This window comes from Amblyomma americanum, chromosome 1, assembly GCF_052857255.1.
Source record: "Amblyomma americanum isolate KBUSLIRL-KWMA chromosome 1, ASM5285725v1, whole genome shotgun sequence".
NCBI lineage: Eukaryota > Metazoa > Arthropoda > Arachnida > Ixodida > Ixodidae > Amblyomma > Amblyomma americanum.
The window spans coordinates 556,175,757-556,185,390 of record NC_135497.1 but is presented as its reverse complement, the minus strand read 5'-3'; the positions used below and the strand labels follow the sequence as shown (position 1 = coordinate 556,185,390).

The 9,634-nt window shown below is 46.8% G+C and overlaps 1 non-coding gene across 1 annotated transcript; it reads right to left on the bottom strand.

Annotated features, from left to right (window-relative positions):
- Positions 1–3,492: 3,492 nt before the first annotated feature.
- TRNAS-UGA (transfer RNA serine (anticodon UGA)) lies at positions 3,493–3,566 on the bottom strand. Its single transcript has one exon. It is a non-coding gene; the product is annotated as a tRNA-Ser (tRNA).
- Positions 3,567–9,634: the final 6,068 nt, after the last annotated feature.

Genomic DNA, 9,634 nt, shown 5'->3' with positions numbered 1-9,634 from the left:
AGCAAGACTGCCAGAACCGAGACCCGTGTTAAGCTATTAGCAGACAAGGCAAATGAAATGAGGGGCTCGTTTGACAAACATATTAAGGAAGCCAAAAGTCACCGAAACCAAGATGCATAGGGGAATGTTTTCTATTTTTTTAAATTTCTAATGCCAATCAATTGGTTTAAAGAAAATTATTAACGAGCAGAAACAAGCAACCATGCCACCGGTGGGATCCAAACCCACGACCTCCGAATATCGCGTCCGGTTTCTTACCAACTGTGCTACGGCGACGGCTGTCCAATCTGCTGCTTTCGTGTGTATTTATGTTTTGCGTGTAAGCGAACCTTGAGAGTGTTCACCAGCGCCACCCTCGTCCATAGCGGTGGACGTAGCACGTCCTGTAATACCGCAAGTGTGACGTAGAACGTCATCTAACGGCGAGGGCGGAAACTGCGAGTGCCCTCTTATGCTACCTATAGCATCAAGACTGCCAGAACCGAGACACACGTTACGCTATTAGCAGACAAGGCAAATGAAATGAGGGGCTAGTTTGACTAACATATTAAGGAAGCCAACAGTCACCGAAACCAAGATGCATAGGGGAATGTTTTCTATTTTTTAAATTTCTAATGCCGATCAATTGGTTTAAAGAAAATTACTTATAAACGAGCAGAAAAAACAACCATGCTGCCGGTGGGATCCGAACCCACGAACTCCGAATATCGCGTCCGGTGCTCTTACCAACTGAGCTACGGCGACGGCTGTCCAATCTGCTGCTTTCGTGGGTATTTATGTTTTGCGTGTAAGCGAAACTTGAGAGTGTTCACCAGCGCCACCCTCGTCCATAGCGGTGGACGTAGCACGTCCGGTGGACGTAGCACGTCCTGTAATACCGCAAGTGTGACGTAGAACGTCATCTAACGGCGAGGGCGGAAACATTGCGAGAGCCCTCTTATGCTACCTATGGCATCAAGACTGCCAGAACCGAGACCCCTGTTAAGCTATTAGCAGACAAGGCAAATGAAATAGGGGGCTCGATTGACAAACATGTTAAGGAAGGCAACAGTCACCGAAAGGAAGGTGCATATGAGAATGTTATCTATTTTTTAATTTCTAATGCCAATCAATTGGTTTAAAGAAAATTCATATAAACCAGCAGAAAAACGACCATGCCGCCGGTGGCATCCGAACCCTCGACCTCCGAATATCGCGTCCGCTGCTCTTACCAACTGAGCTATGGTAACGGCTGTCGAATCTGCTGCTTTCGCGGGTATTTGTTTTGCGTGTAAGCGAACCTTGAGAGCGTTCACCAGCGCCACCCTCGTCCATAGCGGCGGACGTAGCTCGTCCTATAATACCTCAATTGTGAGGTAGAACGTCATTTAACGGCGAGGGCGGAAACATTGCGAGAGCCCTCTTATGCTACCTATGGCATCAAGACTGCCAGAACCGAGACCCTGTTAAGCTATTAGCAGACAAGGCAAATGAAATGAGGGGCTCGTTTAACAAACATATTAAGGAAGCCAAGAGTCACCGAAACCAAGATGCATAGGGGAATGTTTTCTATTTTTTGAAATTTCTAATGCCAATCAATTGGTTTAAAGAAAATTATAAACGAGCAGAAAAAAGCAACCATGCCGCCGGTGGGATCCAAACCCACGACCTCCAAATATCGCGTCTGGTGCTCTCACCAACTGAGCTACGGCGACGGCTATCTAATCTGCTGCTTTCGTGGGTATTTATGTTTTGCGCGTAAGCTAACCTCTAGAGTGTTCACCAGCGCCACCCTCGTCCATAGCAGTGGACGTAGCACGTGCTGTATTACCGCAATTGTGACGTAGAACATCATCTAACGGCGAGGGCGGAAACTGTGCGAGAGCTCTCTTATGTTACCTATAGCATCAAGACTGCCAGAACCGAGACCCACGTTACGCTATTAGCAGACAAGGCAAATGAAACGAGGCCCCCGTTTGACTAACATATTAAGGAAGCCAACTGTCACCGAAAGCAAGATGCATAGGAGAATTTTTTCTATTTTTTAAAATTTCTAATGCCGATCAATTGGTTTAAAGAAAATTATTAACGAGCAGAAACAAGCAACCATGCCACCGGTGGGATCCAAACCCACGACCTCCGAATATCGCGTCCGGTTTCTTACCAACTGTGCTACGGCGACGGCTGTCCAATCTGCTGCTTTCGTGTGTATTTATGTTTTGCGTGTAAGCGAACCTTGAGAGTGTTCACCAGCGCCACCCTCGTCCATAGCGGTGGACGTAGCACGTCCTGTAATACCGCAAGTGTGACGTAGAACGTCATCTAACGGCGAGGACGGAAACTGCGAGAGCCCTCTCATACTACCTATAGCATCAAGGATGCCAGAAATGAGACCCCCGTTAAGCTATTAGCAGACAAGGGAAATGAAATGAGGGGCTGGTTTGACAAACATATTAAGGAAGCCAACAGTCACAGAAACCAAGATGCATAAGGGAATGTTTTCTATTGTTTTTTAAATTTCTAATGCCAATCAGTTGGTTTAAAGAAAATAATTTTAATCGAGTAGAAAAAACAACCATGCCGTCGGTGGGATCCCAACCCACGACCTCCAAATATCGCGTCCGGTGCTGTCAGCAACTCAGCTACGGCGGCGGCTGTCTAATCTGCTGCTTTCGTGGGTATTTATGTTTTCCGTGTAAGCGAACCTCTAGAGTGTTCAAGAGCGCAACGCTCGTGCATAGCGGTGGACGTAGCACGTCCTGTAGTGCAGCAAGTGTGACGTAAAACGTCATCTAACGGCGAGGGCGGAAACTGTGCGACAGCCGTCTTATGCTACCTATGGCATCAAGGATGCCAGAACCGAGACCCCCGTTACACTATTAGCAGACAAGGCAAATGAAATGACAGGCTCGTTTGACAAACATATTAAGAAAGCCAACAGTCACCGAAACCAAGATGCATAGGGGAATGTTTTCTATTTTTTTTTAATTTCTAATGCCAATCAATTGGTTTATTGATAATTCATATAAAGCGGCAACAACCATGCCGCCGGTGGGAGCCGAACCCACGACCTCCGAATATCGCGTCCGGTGCTCTTACCAACTGAGCTACAGCGAAGTCTGTCCAATCTGCTGCTTTCGTGGATATTTATTTTTTGCGTGTAAGCGAAACTTGAGAGCGTTCACCAGCGCCACCCTCGTCCATAGCGGTGGACGTAGCACGTCCTATAATACCGCAAGTGTGAGGTAGAACGTCATCAAACGGCGAGGGCGGAAACTGTGCGAGAGCCCTCTTGTGCTACCTATGGCATCAAGACTGCCAGAACCGAGACCCCTGTTAAGCTATTAGCAGACAAGGCAAATGAAATGAGGGGCTCGTTTGACAAACATATTAAGGAAGCCAAGAGTCACCGAAACAAAGATGCATAGGGGAATGTTTTCTATTTTTTTTAAAACTTCTATTGCCAATCAATTGGTTTAAAGAAAATTATAAACGAGCAGAAAAAAGCAACCATGCCACCGGTGGGATCCAAACCCACGACCTCCGAATATCACGTCCGGTGCTCTTACCAACTGAGCTACGGCGACGGCTGTCCAATCTGCTGCTTTCGTGTGTATTTATGTTTTGCGTGTAAGCGAACCTTGAGAGTGTTCACCAGCGCCACCCTCGTCCATAGCGGTGGACGTAGCACGTCCTGTAATACCGCAAGTGTGACGTCGAACGTCAATTTACGGCGAGGGCGGAAACTGTGCGACAGCCCTCTTATGTTACCTATGGCATCAAGGCTGCCAGAATCGAGACCCTCGTTAAGCTATTAGCAGACAAAGCAAATTAAATGAGGGGCTCATTTGATAAACATATTAAGTAAGCCAACAGTCACCGAAACCAAGGTGCATAGGGGAAAGTTTTCTACTTTTTTATTAACTAATGCCAATCAATTGGTTTAAAGAAAATTACTTATCAACCAGCAGAAAAACAACCATGCCGCTGGTGGGATCCGAACCTACGACCTCCGAATATCGCGCCCGCTGCTCTTACCAACTAAGCTACGGAAACGGCTGTCCAATCTGCTGCTTTCGTGGGTGTTTATGTTTTGCGTGTAAGCGAACCTTGAGAGTGTTCACCAGCGCCACCCTCGTCCTTAGCGGTGGACGTAGCACGTCCTGTAATACCGCAAGTGTGGCGTAGAACTCCATCTAACGGCGAGGGCGGAAACTGTGCGAGAGCCCTCTTATGCTACCTATAGCATCAAGACTGCCAGAACCGAGACCCACGTTACGCTATTAGCAGACAAGGCAAATGAAATGAGGGGCTAGTTTGACTAACATATTAAGGAAGCCAACAGTCACCGAAACCAAGATGCATAGGGGAATGTTTTCTATTTTTTTAAATTTCTAATGCCGATCAATTGGTTTAAAGAAAATTACTTATAAACGAGAAGAAAAAACAACCATGCCGCCGGTGGGATCTGAACCCACGACCTCAGGATATCGCGTCCGGAGCTCTTACCAACTGAGCTACGGCGATGGCTGTCCAATCTGCTGCTTTCGTGGGTATTTTGTTTTTGCGTGTAAGCTAACCTCTAGAGTGTTCAACACCGCAAGGCTCGTCCGTAGCGGTGGACGTAGCACGTCCTGTAGTGGAGCAAGTGTGACGTAGAACGTCATCTAACGGCGAGGGCGTAAACTGTGCGAGAGCCTTCTTATGCTACCTATGGCATCAAGACTGCCAGAACCGACACCCCCGTTAAGCTATTAGCAGACAAGGCAAATGAAATGAGGGGCTCGTTTGACAAACATATTAAGAAAGCCAACAGTCGTCGAAACCAAGGTGCATAAGGGAATGTTTTCTTTTTTTGAATTTCTAATGCCAATCTATTGGTTTATTGATAATTCTTATGAACCGGCAGAGAAAATAACCATGCCGCCGGTGGCGTCTGAACCCTCGACCTCCGAATATCGCGTCCGCTGCTCTTACCAACTGAGCTACGGCAACGGCTGTCTAGTCTGCTGCTTTCGTGGGTATTTATGTTTTGCGTGTAAGCGAACCTTGAGAGTGTTCACCAGCGCCACCCTTGTCCATAGCGGTGGACGTTGCACGTCCTGTAATACCGCAAGTGTGACGTGGAACTTCATCTAACAGCGAGTGCGGAAACTGTCCGAGAGCCCTCTTATGCTACCTATAGCATCAAGAGTGCCAGAACCGAGTCCCCCGTTACGCTATTAGCAGACAAGGCAAATGAAGTGAGGGGCTCGTTTGACAAACATATTAAGAAAGCCAACAGTCATCGAAACCAAGGTGCATAGGGGAATGTTTTCTTTTTTTAAGTTTCTAATGCCAATGTATTGGTTTAAAGAACATTCTTATAAACCAGCAGAAAAACAACCATGCCGCTGGTGAGATCCAAACCCACGACCTCCGAATATCACGTCCGGTGCTCTTACCAACTGAGCTACGGCGACGGCTGTCCAATCTGCTGCTTTCGTGTGTATTTATATTTTGCGTGTAAGCGAACCTTGAGAGTGTTCACCAGCGCCAGCCTCGTCCATAGCGGTGGATGTAGCACGTCCTGTAATACCGCAAGTGTGACGTAGAACGTCAATTTACGGCGAGGGCGGAAACTGCGAGAGCCCTCTTATACTACCTATAGCGTCAAGAATGCCAGAAATGAGACCCCCGTTAAGCTATTAGCAGACAAGGAAAATGAAATGTGGGGCTGGTTTGACAAACATAATAAGGAAGCCAACAGTCACCGAAACCAAGATGCATAGGGGAATGTTTTCTGTTCTTTTTTAAATTTCTAATGCCAATCAATTGGTTTAAAGAAAATTACTTATAAACGAGCAGAAAAAACAACCATGCCGCCGGTGGGATCCAAACCCACGACCCCCGAATATCGCGTCCGGTGCTCTCACCAACTGAGCTACGGCGACGGCTGTCTAATATGCTGCTTTCGTAGGTATTTATGTTTTGCGTGTAAGCTAACCTCTAGAGTGTTCATCAGCGCAACGCTCGTCCATAGCGGTGGCGTAGCACGTCCTGTAATACCGCAAGTGTGACGTAGAACGTCATCTAGTGGCGAGGGCGGAAACTGTGCGAGAGCCCTCTTATGCTACCTATGGCATCAACACTGCCAGAACCGAGACCCCTGTTACACTATTAGCAGACAAGGCAAATGAAATGAGAGGCTCATTTGACAAACATATTAAGGAAGCCAACAGTAACCAAAACCAAGATGCATAGGGGATTGTTTTCTATTTTTTTTTTAAATCTCTAATGCCAATCAATTGGTTTAAAGAAAATTTCTTATAAAGGAGCAGATAAAAGCAACCATGCCGCCGGTGGGATCCAAACCCACGACCTCCAAATATCGCGTCCGGTGCTCTCACCAACTGAGCTACGGCGACGACTGTCTAATCTGCTGCTTTCGTTGGTATTTATGTTTTGCGTGTAAGCGAACCTCTGGAGTGTTCAACAGCGCAACGCTCGTCCATAGCGGTGGACGTAGCACGTAATGTAATGCTGCAAGTGTGGCGTAAAACGTCATCTAACGGTGAGGTCGGAAACTGTGCGAGAGCCCTCTTACGCTACCTATGGCATCATGGCTGCCAGAACCGAGACCCCCGTTAAGCTATTAGCAGACAAGGCAAATGAATTGAGGGGCTCGTTTGAAAAACATATTAAGGAAGCCAACAGTCACCGAAACCATGGTGCATAGGGGAGTTTTCTAATTTTTAATTTCGAATGCCAATCAATTGGTTTAAAGAAAATTACTTATAAACGAGCAGAACAAACAACCTTGCCGCCGGTGGGATCAGAACCCACGACCTCCGAATATCGTGTCCGGTGCTCTTACCAACTGAGCTACGGCGTCGGCTGTCCATTCTGCTCCTTTCGTGGGTATTTACGTTTTGCGTGTAAGCGAACCTTGAGAGTGTTCACCAGCGCCACCCTCGTCCATAGCGGTGGACGTAGCACGTCCTGTAACACCACAAGTGTGACGTGGAACTTGATCTAACGGCGAGTGCGGAAACTGTCCGAGAGCCCTCTTATGCTACCTATAGCATCAAGAGTGCCAGAACCGAGTCCCCCGTTACGCTATTAGCAGACAAGGCAAATGAAGTGAGGGGCTCGTTTGACAAACATATTAAGAAAGCCAACAGTCATCGAAACCAAGGTGCATAGGGGAAGGTTTTCTTTTTTTAAGTTTCTAATGCCAATGTATTGGTTTAAAGAACATTCTTATAAACCAGCAGAAAAACAACCATGCCGCTGGTGAGATCCCAACCCACGACTTCCAAATATCGCGTCTGGTGCTCTTGCCAACTGAGCTACCGCGACGGCTGTCCAATCTGCAGCTTTCGTGGGTATTTATGTTTTGCGTGTAAGGGAACCTTGATAGTGTTCACCAGCGCCACCCTTGTCCATAGCGGTGGACGTTGCACGTCCTGTAATACCGCAAGTGTGACGTGGAACTTCATCTAACGGCGAGGGCGGAAACTGCGAGAGCCCTCTTATGCTACCTATAGCATCAAGACTGCCAGAACCGAGACCCACGTTAGGCTATTAGCAGACAAGGCAAATGAAATGAGGGGCTCGTTTGACTATTCTATTAAGGAAGCCAACTGTCACCGAAAGCAAGATGCATAGGGGAATTTTTTCTATTTTTTTAAATTTCGAATGCCGATCAATTGGTTTAAAGAATCTTGAACAAACAGCGCGAACAAAGACGATCACAAAAGACAAGAAAGCGAACGACACGGCGCTGACTAACAACTGAGGGTTTATTGCTGATCACACAAGTATAAATACATGAATGTCGGCAATGAGGGAAAGGTTTACAAAGTGCAAAAAACCAAAAACAAAACGTAAATGTGACAAAAGCAACATAAGCACGCCAGAAATCAGCAGAGATTATCAACCCCCAGGAGTGACAGCTCTTTTTGCAGAAGTGTTAGCGAAGGGGTGCTTATACATGCATTTCCCTGCTTGAATATGTTGTATGCCTCGATAATTTCTCTCGCAGTTTTTTCCCGATTTTTGGCAATGACCTTGGTTTCGTGATATAGCGGTACGCACTGTTTTTTCTCTTTCTTTGCCCATTCACAATCCCGGCAATGAATGCCGAGATGACCTGAAACTACTTTTGACACTTTATAGCTGTGTTCGCTCAGCCTTTTATTTATGCAACGTCCCGTCTGTCCAACGTACTGCCCTCCACAAGGCAGAGGGATGTTATAAACAACCCCCTTATCACAAGGAACGAAGCGTGACTGGTGCTTAGTTGTGCACTTCGCCACTTTTCCTTTGAACTCATTAACAGATCGGCACATACCGGCCAGACGATCAGGCGCGGAAAACACAACATCAACACCTGCTTTTTTCTCCACTTTTTTCAGGGAGTGTGAAATTCCATGTAGATATGGAATCACAGCGACACGTTTGCGGTTGTTGTCCGATCCCTGGCCGTCTCGTGTAGCTGGTTCTGACTTGCTCTTCTTTAGGGCCGACTCAGCTACTGACGTGATAAGTTCTAGTGGGTACCCTGCCGAAAGCAATCTTTTTACCTGGTGTGATACGCTGGAATGCATTCTGTGGTGGCAGGATTTTGTTAATGAGCTGTTCAAACAGGATCCTATGATACCCCTCTTAATGAGCTTGGAATGGCAAGAACCATAGGGAAGAAGGGGCTTGTTACCTCGGGGTTCGAAAGCCCAGCAAACGTGGCTAGGGGTGAAGTACAGGCCAAGGTCTAGAAACTTGATGTGGTTGTGAACAGGGGTTTCATAAGTGATCTGAAGGGGGGAGAGAGTGTCAGAAAAAATGGACAGACTACGAGACACCTCCGTTTTAAACTCCAGTCCAGAGCACTTGACAATAACAAGGTAGTCGTCGACAAATCTAAATGTTTTTACGACCTTGGTTTTCCCAAGGCGTCCGTTGAGAGCACGGTCGCATCTGGCGAGATAAATGTCACTGAGTATGGGAGCGATACAGGAGCCTATGCATATGCCGTTTTTTTGAATGAAGATGGAAGAGATCCACTTAGTGAAAGTTGATTGCAGGTACAAGGAAAGGAGATGCAGAAATCTTGCTACGGAGATACCGGACGCGTTTTGAAAGGCAACCACGCCATGTCGGTCAATGCATTCACTGACACTAGTTAGCAGTTCGTCATGGGGAATCGAATAGTACAAGTCTTTCACGTCAATAGAAAAAGCTAAAAGTTCATCAGCATTGTGCGTCGTCAGGAAATCAGTTACTTGGTTCGAATTTTTTACCTGGAAAGGATCGTCAACAGAGATTACGGCGAGTTGCCGCTTAATGAATTCAGCGAGGCACTTCTGCCAAGTACCCCTCTCTGAGACTATCACACGAAGCGGGCATTCAGGCTTGTGCGTTTTGGCGGAAAAGAACATATTAAGACTTGGTTTATCGCTATTCGCAATGTCCTGAGCAAGCTTAGTGAGGTTGTAATCGTGGCAAAGTTTTTTTGCACGGCCCCTTGCCTTCTGTAAAGATGCCGTACTGCATTCCCTGAACACGGCACACACAGCTTCGCCTGCTTTTGACAGGAAACGATCGTTGGGCAATACAACAAACCCCCCTTCCTTATCCGACTGTAACAGAGTTAGAGACTTGCCCCTCAGAAAAT